The sequence below is a fragment of the Equus asinus genome, chromosome 5, assembly GCF_041296235.1.
Source record: "Equus asinus isolate D_3611 breed Donkey chromosome 5, EquAss-T2T_v2, whole genome shotgun sequence".
NCBI classification, from domain to species: Eukaryota; Metazoa; Chordata; class Mammalia; order Perissodactyla; family Equidae; genus Equus; species Equus asinus.
Window position 1 is genome coordinate 52,944,183 of NC_091794.1, and position 14,992 is coordinate 52,959,174.

Consider the following 14,992-nt stretch of genomic DNA (forward strand, 5'->3'; position numbering starts at 1 on the left):
CAGGCCTGCAAATTGGTTTTTGGAAAGGTTTAGGGAGCAGAGAAACCGCAGTGCTGCAACTAATTAGATTTACCTGTACCTGCTTGCCCTTGCAAAACATAAGTGGGACAGAGGAAGAGACAAAGTCTGAAAAAGTAGTAAACTAATGGTTGCCACAAATAAGTAGGGACTTACAAGTTCGTGACGGAACCGCCATTATAATCTGCCACCTAACTTGGGAATGTTGCTAAACTCTAACACCATGGGTTCATTTGTGGAAACAAATGGAAAGTGAGTCAATAGATATGTGAAATATAATCAGAGGGCTTGATGCCAGTCTCTGAGACCACTTATAAGCTTAATAGAAAAGTGACCAGAATACATAGGAGGGACTCCAGAGGGTAGCATTGTACATCAGAAGAGGCAAAAGTAATGATGATAATGTGCATGGACCAAGGGCTGGCACACTTTTCTCCTTTCCTGCGCTAGTTAAGTCTCAGGATTCTTGTCAATCTCAAATTGTAGATATCTATATTTTAAGAGGATAGGGATATGGAATTATTCATATACTTGTAAGAAAATGGAGGCTTACGTCTCTTTCTAGTGTTTTGAAAAGGAAGGAAAGAAAAGGAAGGACAGTTAATGAGGATTAAAAAGGCATGAAATTTAAGAAAAACTTAGGTTTTTCATTTTAACCTATTTTTATTTAATCTATTTTTATTTAACCTATTTTTACCTGGGGGATGTTATCTTGAAGACTTGATTGTTTATGGTGAAATAAAATAAAATATCAATAATATTCTTTTGTTATTTCTAATAGAATAGAGTTAAATTTTTTTAATCTCTAAAATTCTAAAGAGGATTTTGTGAACTTTAGCTTCCATAAAATGTGCACATTGGAGCTAAAGCTTTCAGTCTGATTCATTGATCTTTCTTTTTCTAAAATCCAGGTAAAATTGAGGCTGGCCCCGTGGTCGAGTGGTTAGGTTTGCGCGTTCCGCTGCAGGCAGCCCAGTGTTTTGTTGGTTTGAATCCTGGGTGCGGCCATGGTACTGCTCATCAAACCACGCTGAGGCAGCGTCCCACATGCCACAACTAGAAGGATCCACAACGAAGAATATGCAACTATGTACCAGGGGGCTTTGGGGAGAAAAAGGAAAAAAAATTAAAAAAACTTTAAAAGAAAAATCAAGGTAAAATTTTAAACTTTTATAAGCATCCATAACCACAACTTCCAAAAAGTAGTTACTATTTTCATATATGAATCAATTATAATTAAACACTGATTTTGGATTTCTTCACAATTGAAACATACAAAATTAATTAGATTCTGTGTTCATGTTATAAGAACTTTTGCACAGCTTTGATGGAGAGTATTGTTAACTTACCTTTTTACCATTAGGAAGATATCATGGATATAGACTTGTTCCAAAATAAGAGGGTAATTATGTTGCAACATCTGCCATCCCATTGATTACTAAATATTACTTAATTTTTTTTACTTCTTAGCCTGATGTTCTTCTCCTTCCTCAAAGCCCCATGTGTGCCTTTCCTGAATTGTAAGAGATTTATATTTATTCCAACTGTATTTTATAATTAGATTTATTGGATTCTTAAAAAAATTTATATCACTGCATTAAACATTTCTTGAATGTTTATGATGTGTAAGCACTGCATGATGTATTGAGGGAAATGATGAAATAAAACTATCTGACTTTACCGTCTACCAGGGGAGAGTAACAAACAATTAATTAAATAAAGTACCATATACGTTGAAATAAAAAATAAAAATGAGTTAAAAAACCAATATGCCTACTAACTACTTAAACAATACTAACTAATCATAACTGGCTATTTCCCGAAGGCTGAGCAACATCCTAAATGATTTCTGGAGGTCAGTTTATATTGAAATAGCTGGAGAATGAAAAAGAAGAGCTGGCATCACACGTAGTGGTAAAAGCATGGGAAAGGAAATGGAAGTTAAGAGAAAATGTAGATGAATTGGTTGAGAATGGACATTATTTCCATGTAACTGGGACATAGGATGCCTGCATAAAATTTTCCACGTGAGATTGGCAAAATCAGACTGAAGAAGACATTTGATGTCTCACTAAAGAGTTTTGCTTGGGAAACTTTTAAGTCTGCTGAGCAAAGTAGCTTAATCTCTTTCTGAAAAACAGGGTGAAACTGTGATAGACTGGAAGTGGAAACACCAGGTCAAAGCTAAGAAATAGCAAGAACTGATGAAAGCTCTAGTGAGGAAAAGGAAATACTGCAAATTACTCAAGACCTCTATTTAGGGAAATTAAAAGGATGATGAACATGAAACAGAACCCAAGGAGAGGATCAGTTTTTGATAGCCAATAACATTTCATCTTGAATATACTGGATGTGTGATGTGCTCTGAACAGCTGGGATAGCTATCCCAGCCTAAAATAGAGGTTTGAAACTCAGTAAGTCAGAGCTGTCATTCAGAAGTGGTGCATAAACATGTTGTTTTTTGTGGGAGTAGATTAATTTAAGAAGAGAGCTCAAAGAAAATTGGAAAAGACCTGGTGCATAATGTTAAGGAGTGAGATTCTTAAGGTTGGCAAGATGAGGGAAGAGTCTAGCATGGGATGGAGAAGGTGCAGTTAGACCTTTAGAACGTCAAGAAAAAAAATGAGTTAAGGAAGCCAAAGGAAGAGAGGCTTTGAGAAGGAAGGGAGTGGTATAAGAACTGAAAATGGATGAGGAAACATAGCAGACAGACCTCCAACGGATTGCATAGTGCGGTGAGAGCAAGACACTTGTAGCAAGGTATAAGGTGTCAGAAGATGGTAAGGAAATGGAGGTAGATCAATCTTGTGAACACTATGGGAATTAAAAATTGAAGGAATTAAAAAAATAGAATAGCTAATGGAGAGATCACAGACTAGAGAATAGGTCTTCAGAATGAAGAAGGCACGAATATGCTTAAAAATTAAAATTAAGAAGCTAGCTGAGAGGAATATAATTAAAATATTGATTACCAAATATTATTTAAGTTGTTTAACTTCTTAGGCAGATGTTATCCTCCTCCTTCACAGCCACATGTGTGCTTTTCCTGAATTGTAAGAGATTTATATTTATTTCAACTAAATTTTATAATTAGATTTACTCATCTTTTAAAATTTTATATCACTGCATCAAACATTTGTTGAATGTTTATGATATGCAAGCATTGCATGGTGTATTACAATTGAAATTTGCAATTGCAATTGCAAAGGAAGATAATTAAAATAGTCCCAAACGTTTAAGATCTGCTCTTTGCTAGATAATCTTAAATATTTACACACATAAATCTATCCTCACAACAATCTTTAATGTACATAACATTATCCCTCTGGTAAAGCACAGAGAATGGAGGCTTGGAAAGTTTACCTAGCTTGCTAAAGATCTCATATGGTGAGTGACAGAACCAGGAATTGTCTCAGTCTCTCTGATTCAAGAATCAATGTTCTTTTCATTCCTCCATCTTGATTCATCAAGAGTGATGCCATACAGAAAGAGAAATACCATACGATCTTACCTGTATGTGGAATGTTAAAAAACAAGATCAAGGCGTGCTGTGGCAGTGTCCTACATACAAAATAGAGAAGGAGTGTCACAGATGTTAGCTCAGGGCCAAACTTCTTCACCAAAAAAACCCCCAAAATACTCATAGATAGAACAGATTGGTGGTTGCCAGAGGTAGGGGATTGTAGTGGGGGAAATGAGTGAAGATGGTCAAAAGGTACAAACTTCTAGTTATAAGATAGATAAGGTCTGGGGATGTGATGTAAAGCATAGTGATTAAAGTCAATAGTGTAGAGTATATTTGAAAGTTGCTAAGAGACTAGATCTTAAGAGTTTTCATCACAAGAAAAAAAATTGTAACTCTGTGAGGTGATGCATCTTAACAAAACTTATTGTGGTGATAATTTTGCAATATATATACTTATATAAGATCATCATGTTGTACATGTAAAACTAGACGCTATATGTCAATTATATCTCAGTAAAACTGGGGAAAGAAGACTGATGCTACCAAGCAGTTTGCAAGGAGTATTTGAAGGGACAAGGTCCCCAGGTAAGGGCAACCTTGTTTTTTCCTTCAGTAATTAGTTGAAATCTTCCTTTCCATAATGCTTCTATATATCTTTTAGCCCCTTCTCTAGTTGGTATGCCATGTCCTTCTTTTGCTAGTCCAAATCTAATTAACAGCCAATTTAGCCTAGATTGCATAATTAGGTATTAAGGGTCTTTCTAAAACAGTGCCTCAGTAGCTGATATTGCATCTGAGGCAGCTTTTGTAGAGAAAATCTATCTTCTTGAAGTTCTATAGCCGAAGAACGACTTCTACTTTTTTTTCTGTTTGATCACTTTGACACCATCTCCCAGCACACTATCAGATAAAGTAGAATTTCCAAAATACAATAAAATAAAATGCTCTGATTACACAAACGCATGATATAGCGATCCTATTCCATTAATTATTTCCTGTCTGATGTGCATGGATCATATTGTATTTCACTCTTCACATTGTTGTATTAATTATATCAAGTGATTCATAGTAAAGAGATAGCAAGGACATAACTTGCTTTTTAATGTAAAATGAATAAAAGTATAAAGTGGCTGTTAAATGGTAAAGTGTATTTTTAAAGTGAGTCCTGCAATGAGATGGTAGGTAGTAAGCCCTTATCCATTACCGAAGCGGTTCCTTAAAAGTAGAACAGTAGAAGGATTTAAATTCTGTGGATAGGATATTTATTCATAGTCATTATTCAGTAACTGACATTTTGTGACCTCATAAAAACGCTAACACCCATTTTCTCATTCATATGTAACCCCAGAAAAAATTAAACTGGCCCCAATCATAATTTATATGGGCCTACAATACCCTACTTACACTTTAACACTATTTCATCAAAGAATCCTCATATTTGTCACTAAATGATATACTGAAATTCACAACAATCCTATATTGAAGTTTTACTTTTTATTTTTAATATTACAGTTATTTGAGATGTCTGACCCACAAAATACACATAGCATAGACAAATAGGGTTCTCCAAATAATGTGTTATGTCAATTTTCACCAAGAATAATGTGTTACCTAGAGATTGCTCATAAAATAGTTTGTTAAATTTAAACCAAAGTGGTTTTTTAATTTTTTTTTAATCAAATAGTTCAGACCTAATGTTCTGATATCTTTTCTCTGCAGAAACATTCAGTGTCTGAGACTTTAGACCAAGTAATTATATAATTCAGTTTGGTGTGGTAGGCAGAATACTACATCCCCACCAGCTCCAAAGAGGTCCACGGTTGAATGTCCACACTCTGTGAATATGCTGCCTAAATGGCAAAATTGTCTTTGCAGATGTGATCGAGGATCTCGAGATGGGGAGATTTTCCTGGGTTATCTCAGAGGGCCCAATGTAATCACAAGAGTTCTTAAATGGAGAAGAGTGACGTAAGAAAGTCAGAGTTGGAGATGGAGATGTGGCAATGGAAACAGAGCTTGGAATGATGCCATTGCTGGAAGGAGTCCAGAAACCAAGGAGTACAGGAAGCCTCAAGAAACTGGAAAAGGCAAGAAAACAAATTCTCCTTTAGAGCTGCCAGAAAGAATGCCACTCTGCCAACACAATTTGGACTTCTGACCTCTAGAAATATAATAAAATTGTGTTAAGCCGGCAAGTGCATAGTAATTCATTACAGCAGCAATAGGAAACTAATACATCCACCGTTCAAACTTGACCATGTCATGGCCCCAAGTAATCTTCTGTTTCCTTTTGTTCCTGTTACACTCCTCACCCTACACTTTAACTTGTTATATTCATCTTTATGTGATCATGTCCACGCTTCCATAGTTACATGTCTGCATGTGTTTCCTCTACCTGGAATACACTTTACTTCAAAATCATATCACAGAGCCACTGGTCCTAGGAAGTCATCTCACTTCCTGAACTTTCTGAGTGCTTCGTCCTTTCTCTTAACAATCATAATAAAGGATGAATATGAGATAGAATTTATCTTTATAACACATCCCTCCCTTACCCTCTACTAGGGCTCTCAAATTATAATATGCACATAATCACCTGACCAAAGCTTCTGATTCAGCATTTCTAACTGGGACTCAGAAATATGCGCTTTTTAGAAGCACTCCGTGGGATTCCCTCGATTTTTGGTGCATTGAGCTCTCTGGAAAAATCTACCCTCCTGTATGTAATGTAAACTCTTTGTCTCCACAGTCCTTGACACTATGTGTGGTCATAATAAGGATTTTAATATAATTGTTTCCTAAATACAATGTTGTTAAAATTACGTTTCCTGATTTACAAAAACTATAGGAAGAGTTATGTTACTTATTTTTGTCAGTGATAATCTGCTTTTGCCATATATCTACAAATAGTAAAAATGTGCATAGTCTTGGACCAATTTAGGGTCTAAATTAATGTGTTACACACAAGAGCAGAGTTGAATAAGTTCACTCCCAGTACACATTGTATCTCCAAGTACAGGCAAGGCCATCAGGAACAACCGAGGCTCCAATCATTTGCAGGCTTCCTGGCCCTGGGTAGGGTAATTTTTAAGGCATTTATTTACCAAATCTTTAATTGGGTTGAGAGGAGGAGTTTCCATGTGAAAGGGTGACACTGAGTGCAGGAGGAAAGCAGGCAGCCATCACTCCCAGTGAGGTTTGTTGAAAGCTTGAAGCAAAGTTATAGGACCACATTCATCGTTATCCCTTGAGAAGCAATACTCCTGAATTCACCTATAGATTATAGTATAAAGCAGATGCTTTTTCTATGTCCTGGGAAAAATTATTTGAACACTTCAGGGCAGGCTCCATGTAACTCCCTAGCCTCAAGCTATTCAATGGTCAAAATACCTTCCAAGGTATGGTACGAACTGCTTAACCTGACATGAAAGCCCTCTGTCTAATTTGTTCTTAGCTGCAATCTTAACTCTCTTAATTCTTGTTCTCTTCTCCTCCGGCCTCCCTCACAGATTTAAATACATTCTAGTAAGCATTTTTAATTCACTAAATGTACAAGACTTTTTGTTTCTACTTTTGTTTTATAAGTATCAGTATCTTCACCTACACTGTTCTTTTTCATGTCTCCCCACTTGTGTATTTGAAGGAAAAACTATCACTTCTCAAGACACTGCAAGTGACTCATTTTTTAAAAAACTTTCTTAGGCTCCTCTGGGGAAATTTAGATCTCCCTTTTGTGGCTTATGTTACCTCTACATTGCCCTATCAAAGCTCCTATAAAGTTCAATGTAGATGCTTCTTTGCATATCTGCCTCTCTCCATTTTTTAATGAGGCATCGTTTCTCTTCAAACTCCTTGTAGCAGAGTGCTTCAATTAAACCTGAACTGAGATTTAGAACCTCCACATCAACAGAATGGGTAGGTTGATGGATTATTCAGCTATCTATTTGCATCATTCAGTAAGGAAAATAAATATTTCTTTTTGGCTGAAATCAGAAAGAAAAAGTACAAGGTTTATATATGCCATTGGAAGAGATAATGATGGCGCTCTAATGATATTGATTCCCTACAAAAACTGGTAGAATTTGTTCTGAATTCTCGTGAAAAGAGGAGTTATAAAGTTGAGTGCTAACAAGCCAGTAAGATTTGGACACTAATATTAATGTGACCCACCGTTTTTGAACTTATATGATGATCAATAGGTAAATATTTAGGTTACATTAAGATTCCACAGCCTATTCTTTTATGAGATTCATAATAAATATTAATTTTAAATAAGTTTTATATACGTGATATTTCCAATAGTATATGATAGTGCCTTAGGAAGTTGCTCCTACACATACGCAAATTGGTATTCGCAAAGATTCAGGGGTCCTCCTACGCAGATTTCTGAAGATCGTTTTCTGAGTGACTCCTTCCACTTCAGAGCTCTGCCTCTAATCTCCAGATGCTTCAGTCTCCTTTAACTCTACTTTCTGGATCTTCATCTTAGGGACACCACTATGCTCTGCTAGAGAATTTTATTCCTGAACTATACTTCAGCATGTGCCATCATTAGGCAGAGGAATCATGTGGCTTTCCTCCTTTGTTTATCTCCACAGGTATCATAGTCCCCTGCTGTCTGTAGTTTGTGTTTATCTGCTTGGCTGTCAAATGATCCTTTATTGAAATATTTGAATATTTTTCTTTGAGGTTCTTAACTAGCTGGGTATTCCGCTGCACCACTGTTCACATCATCTCTGATGTCATGAGGGTGGTGACCATCAAGCTTGCAGTCCACAGAGTGGGCAGTCCTCAAGATCTCTTTACTGGTTCCAGAGAGTTCTCTGGCTAAGAATCAGTGAGGTATCAATCAGGCAATATTGACAATCTCATCAAAAGTGATATTTCACTGTGCTTAACTTTTTTGCTTCTTTCTGTCTCTGGGTGATTCCTTGAGGGCTTTGAGGATCGTGGTAGAGGGAGAAGTACCATCTCAATCTGGGCCTGTCTGTTCTGAATGGTCAGTTGCCTTGGCAATGTCATCATCAACATTTTTTGGATACAGACCCAGGCAGCTGATCTTGGGGCCAGAGCATATGTGGCACTGAATTTCCCACCATTGCCCCTCAGGTATATGACTTTGATCTCCTTGGGTGGAACTTAGGTGACATGATGGAGACAGCTGGTGTGGATGAACCTACAAGCAGGATGACTGAAGAAAGTTGTACATTGGCCTCCTCTGAGCTGAAAGCCTTTTGTAGTTTTTCAGCATTTAAAAACACTTCCTTGGTGTCTATTTCTCATGTTTCTAATTATTTGTGGAGATAAGGCAAGTCTATATCTTGTTACTCCATCATGGCTAGAACCAGAACTCTGGCAGATCCTTATAAATTTAATATACCTCTACCCAATGATTCAGCAATTCTACTCCTAGTTATTTATCTAAGAGAAATGGAAATATATTTCTATTAAAATACATGTACAAGAATTTTCATAGAAGCTTCATGCAAAATAACCAAAACCAGTAAATAGTCAAATGCCACGAGTGAATACATAAAAAAATTTTAGAATATTCATACTACACAGCAATGAAAATGGACTAATTACTGATATATACAGATGAATCTTGTAGACATTAAGTAGGGCAGAGAGGTCAGGTATGAAAGACTTCATACTATGATATTTGAACTATATGAAGTTAAAAATGAAGCATAGTTAATCTATGAGATCATACCATCATAACTGCCTTAGTAACATTTGGAATTGACTTGAAAAATGTATAAAGAAACTTTTTGGAGTCACTGAGATTTTCCATATTTTCATTGGCCTGCAGATTGCTTGAGGGTACAAATTTGTCAAAACTCTTCACACTATATGTTTAAGATGTGTGGATTTACTATACGTAAATTTGACCTTGAAAACATGTAAATGCATTTGTGTGTGTGTGTGTTTAATAAATAATGGGTGTTGATGTAACTCGTCTTTGTTTATGCACATGGAGCTCCTGGAACGCAGAAGTTCTGTGAAACTAATTGCAGAGTGAGGCCATGGGGGACTTTGGGTTTGAAATATAAGACTACATATCAGCAGCATTATAAAAGAGTAAGGAAGTACAATGTGGTGCTGAGAGGTTGTGCTTTGTGATCTGGTGAACTACCTCAGCCCAGAATGAAGCATTCTGTTCAATATGGAGAGATGAGCTGTTTGTTTCGGGAGTACAAGTGCATTCTCTCAGACATTTGGAACAAATAGTGTTCCTTTGCTAGAATAAGCAGACTGTTTCAGACTTCTAGAAGATACATGCAGTTCATCTGTTACTTGATCTCAGAAGTTGCTAAGGACTCCTGTGGCAAGAACTATTTGGACTTTCTTAGCTTGAAATTTCTAAATAACCACATTAATTGTAAGCTAGAACCAGTCTGAGTAACAGGATTAAATTGAACTGTAATAGCCATGGGATATGCTGAAAGTTCTAAGCTGTCTCAACCCAGCCCAATGGAGACAAAGTAGAAGGGAGAGACTGAAGTCAAGGATTTTGATTTGATTAGATATTTGTGCTTCATATTAAAGAAGTGAATTCAAAAAAGCCTTCTAAAAATGGAATTTATCTACCTTAGGCTATATATATATGCTCAATACCATTTGATGTGTTGATTGAATCAGATTAGTCAGTTATCTTTCCAAAAGCTAACCTTATTATTTGTTAGTTATATTGAGTTTTCTGCTTTTTGTTAGCTGATCTTATTTTCATTCAGAAATACCACACTTTAATGAAGATGTTGACTGACATTTTTCATCATCGTAATAGATTTACTTATACCTTATTCTCATCTCTTCTGAAAGTATGCTCTTCTTTTTTAGCTCCATTTTAAATGAATTATTAGGTTCTTAAAAGTTTCTAGGATATGAATTTTGAATTGATTTACATATAAAAGACTATAACTTTATTAATACAATTTGGAAAATCAAAGAGTACAGCTTGTGAAAGATAAAAATAGAATTCATAGTAAACATGTATACACAAATTATTTTGTTGGAAACTTTCACAACATTAAATATAAAACACCACTCATTGTATGATGTTACTGGTTATGGAAAAGATACTTTTCAAGGCCCAAAGAAATAATATACTTGAAACATTTGAAAATAACAACTCTCTCTTGTGATTTACTAATATATCTTGGATCTACATAATTGATTTGCCACGTTCTGCTAAGGAGACTTATCGTTATAGTATTCTGCATTTCTTTTAAAATGCTTACAATACTACTTGTGTTTATGTCTTGTTTTTTCCTCAACACTGTAAACTCTGAGGTCAAGGACTGTGTCATATTTAGCTTTATATTTACATTATCACCCAACACAATGTTTTGAACACAGCACGACATCATTTAATACGTTTAAATAAAATATAGTCCAAAATACTTAGCACAGATTATGTCAATATACAAAATGCAAAACAGAATGTTTCCCAGCCTTCAAGTGCTTTTAAAGTTTGAATTTGATCTTCAGGAAAAATCTAGAGCATAGGAGAGGTAGGGGAAAGATTTGGTTGCTGCAATTTTCTCTCTTAGCAAAACTTAAAATATAAATGTAATATTCCTTATTATTTATCCTTATTTTTCTTTATATTTTTTGAATCTATTTGGTTTTTGCCTGCAAACTAGTAATGACACAGATCTAAATTTTTCTTGGCCCTCAACACCATAGTAAAATTCTGTTCAATATTTTGACCACTTAAGGATGGACTTACCCAATTCGAGGCAATTTATCAATGTAAACCACACAGAGCAACATATAAAATTGACAATTATGTAGGAAAATTAGCTATAAATATTTCACAATTTTGTATAACAAACGGGCATCAGCAAACACTTCTTTCAATGGTCAAAATGGCTAAATATCATCTTAATATCATCTTCAATTATTTCTGCTTATATGCATTTTCTATGTGATTACCTATATAACCTACTTATTTAATTTTTATTTGACATCCTTTGCCTTGTACTGATTATGAATCTGCCTATGTAACACATTCAAAAATAGTAGAGTTAATTCTACTAAGTAGGGTGATTCTAAAGTATCATTTCAAAATAGCTGTTTTACTGAAACCTGGATTGATAGGCTTTTATAACCCAATACAGACAAAGCTTTATCTATGAATTACACAAAAATTAATAGGTTAATAATGTAAAATAGTGCTTTTTAATCAACTTAAAAACTCGTTCATTGGAGGTCAATATAGACACAGAGACAGAGCTTTTCTAGACTATTTCTCTGTGGACCCAAACATATACACAAGTGCCTGTCTACTTGGAATAGATGCATATTCTCTCTTTTTTATTGTTTTAGTGTCTCCATTTTTTATCATACTTTTTAAATGATTTGGTTGCACTTTATTACCTTATATTCTATAGAAATAGGCTAATAGCTGTGCTTACATATCTGATTTTACAAATATTTTGAAATCTCATTAAATATTCTTTAAGATTTACCCTTCCTAACTACATAATTGCAATGTTTTTGAGTTTTCTCAAAGGCCTTATATTTTAAACTTTTTAGTCATTTGGTAGTTTTTTTTACTTGCCTCTAAAATTCTCTATCTTTTGCAAAGTTTTCAATGCAAAAGTAATTCCTACTTGCCCAAATCCCAAAACCTTGAAGGATTAGGGAAAAAATGAAATCCATAGCTTGCCAAGAATTAGGGCACTAGTAAACAACTTGTGCTTTGTATGGGACTACAGTGGGCTGTGCTCTAAGATTAAGGGTGAACTAAAAATAAACAAGTTCTTACATGGACTGCAGTTTGTCTTAAACACATATGAATGGCCCCAAGATATTCAGTCTCAAATTTTTTTGTGGAGAAATAAGATTGCATGTGTCAGTAGGTGAGGGTCAATAGCAGATAGAAATCAGAAAAGAATAATCAGGAGTATGATATAATGAAACTAGGCCTCAGTTTATTTCTACAAAAAAATTTTATAAACAAAGACAAGCACACAATAAAATGTAATCAGGGACACTATGACAATACTATCATAGATGAGAAGCAGAAGAAACATCAGAAAATAGAATAACATGAAGTATAGATATGGCTATTTTTAGAAACAGATTTTAAAAGGACTTTATTATGTTCAAGGTGATAAAAAAAATTATTGAAATCCTAGCAAAACACTAAGAACTATAGCCGACGAAAGAAAAACTAATAAAATATAATTGTAGAACTGAGAAACAGAAAAAAAATGATGTTAATAAATCAGTGAATATGTTTAACTGCAGATTAAACACAGCTAAAGGAAAGATTAGTGAACTGATAATCAGGTAAAAGAAATTCCAGAAATAAATGGGAGAGACAAAATGATGGAAAATATATTTGCAAGGCTAAAGTACATCCAGGAAATAGTCAGAAGATCTGAAATATTTTTAATTGAATTTCCAGAAAGAGAAGAGAAGGGAAATGAAAAGAAGAAATAAAGAAATATGGACTATTTAAAAAGTGATGCAACACTTCATTCTACATATTCAAGAGAAACAGTAAATCTCTAAAATGATGAATATAATGAAATTTACATCAAAGGACAGGAAAAACAAAGATAAATAGAATTTTATAAAATAATATGGAAAAATATGAGCAGTTTCAAAAAGCAATGTAGATATAATTTCTTACCCTATGAATTTGTGTATAACTAGAAAAATGCAGATAATCTGTAAATTTAAAATAAGATGGCTTTTATAATTAATTGACTTATTTTTTGAAATAAATTGAATATGTTGCCTTAAAAATAGCCTTATTTCCCAAAATATTTTCAGAAATTATTTTGGAGTAAAATATATTATCATGAAAATGCTCAAAATATTTATTACAATAGCCCATATTGTTTCCCTAGAGTATTATGTTGTTCTTATATTGCTTCTGTAAAAAAAAAAAATACTACAAACTTAGTGGCTTAAAACCATACAAGTTTAGTACCTTACAAGTCTGGAGGTCGAAAGTCCAGTGCAAGTCTCAAAGGGCTAAAACCAAGATGTCTGGAGGGCTGTGCTCCTTACTGGAGGCTGTAGGGGAGAATCTGTTTTCATGCTCTTCCTTGGCTCATGGCCCTATTCCTCCATCTTCAAAGTCATCAACAGAAGGTCAAATCCTTCTCACAGCTCATCGCTAATCTCTCCTTTTGGCTTCCTCTTCCAATTGTAAGCAGTCTTCTAATTTCATTGTGCATATCTGGCTAATTCATTGTTATCCATCTGTTTTAAAGTCAGCTTATTGGTAACCTTAATTCCATTTGCAACCTTAATTCCCCTTTTTGATGTAACTTAACATACCTACAGGTTCTGATGATTAGGATGTGGGCAACTTTGAGGGGGTCATTATCGTACCCAACACAAGTAGTTTTTTATCCTTTTTCTTGACTTTTTTTCAAAAATAGACACATCAGTTACCTATTTGATTATTTATTACTTTCAATCTCAAGATTGCTATAAATGTCTAAAGAGTATCTTCTCCTTTCATTAAACAATAATTCATCCTATTTGGCTCCCCTTGAATGTGTAGATGTGAATATCAACAATTCTCATGGAAATCCCAGTTCCATAAGCTTATAACTGGCAATCAAATCAGCCATGAGGCAACAGAACAAATTTTTAGAAATTTTAGTTTACATCTTATCTTGTATTGATACCCTTTCTTTCTCCTGGCTTATTACACCTACCTTCTATACCGTTGATCATCTTGGCTTTTCTTTTCTAAATTCATTCTCATTTTTTTTTCACATTCATTTAAAAAAGTTTTGAGAGATACCTTTTTATAGCAGTATGAAATAGGCAGTTAGATGAATATATGACTCTAGCTCTTTGAATGGAAAGCTCAATTTTATAGAGAAGTAGTCATGAAGAATTATGATTCTCAGTTAAGACAGAATCTTTTTCAACTTCCAGCCTTGTTTTTACTAGCTATGTCACATCCAAAAATTATTAAATCCTTTTAATAATAATAAAAGGAGCTTCAGATTCCTTTTCTGAGGTATAAGGTTAATAATTTATTTGTAAGGATTAAACAATATAATTTCTATAAAAGGCTTAGCATATTGCCTGGTCTTGAGAAAGGGCTGAATAAATGTGTTTTATTTTGAATTCTGTATTTACATAGGACAATAGAAGAAGAGTGCTATGGGACAATGATTCTTAGCAACTCTTACACTACAGTACACAGCATGTACAATCTTCTAAATGAGCAATTGCCCTGTATTTTACCTTGAGAGATTATATGATATTCCACATCATAGTGATAATTATACCTCTTTACAACATAATCTTAGAAACACATCAGTGTGCTATGGGTCTTGGTTTAGAAATTCTTTGTAGGGAATAATTGAAACTGGCTAAAGCGTAAGTTCTAATTATCATGGAGTACTACATATATGAAAAGAATACTGGAGAATAAGATTGAAAACAAAAACTAGGACATATCTGAGAATTGAGTGCATTGTATAGTATTCACTAAAGAGCATTATGTAGAGGAAAATTAGAAGT

The 14,992-nt window shown here is 34.3% G+C and overlaps 1 pseudogene; it reads right to left on the bottom strand.

Moving 5' to 3' along the window:
• Window positions 1-8,177: 8,177 nt before the first annotated feature.
• On the bottom strand, window positions 8,178-14,191 carry LOC106842404 (large ribosomal subunit protein uL11-like; annotated as a pseudogene).
• Between the last annotated feature and the right edge of the window lie 801 nt (window positions 14,192-14,992).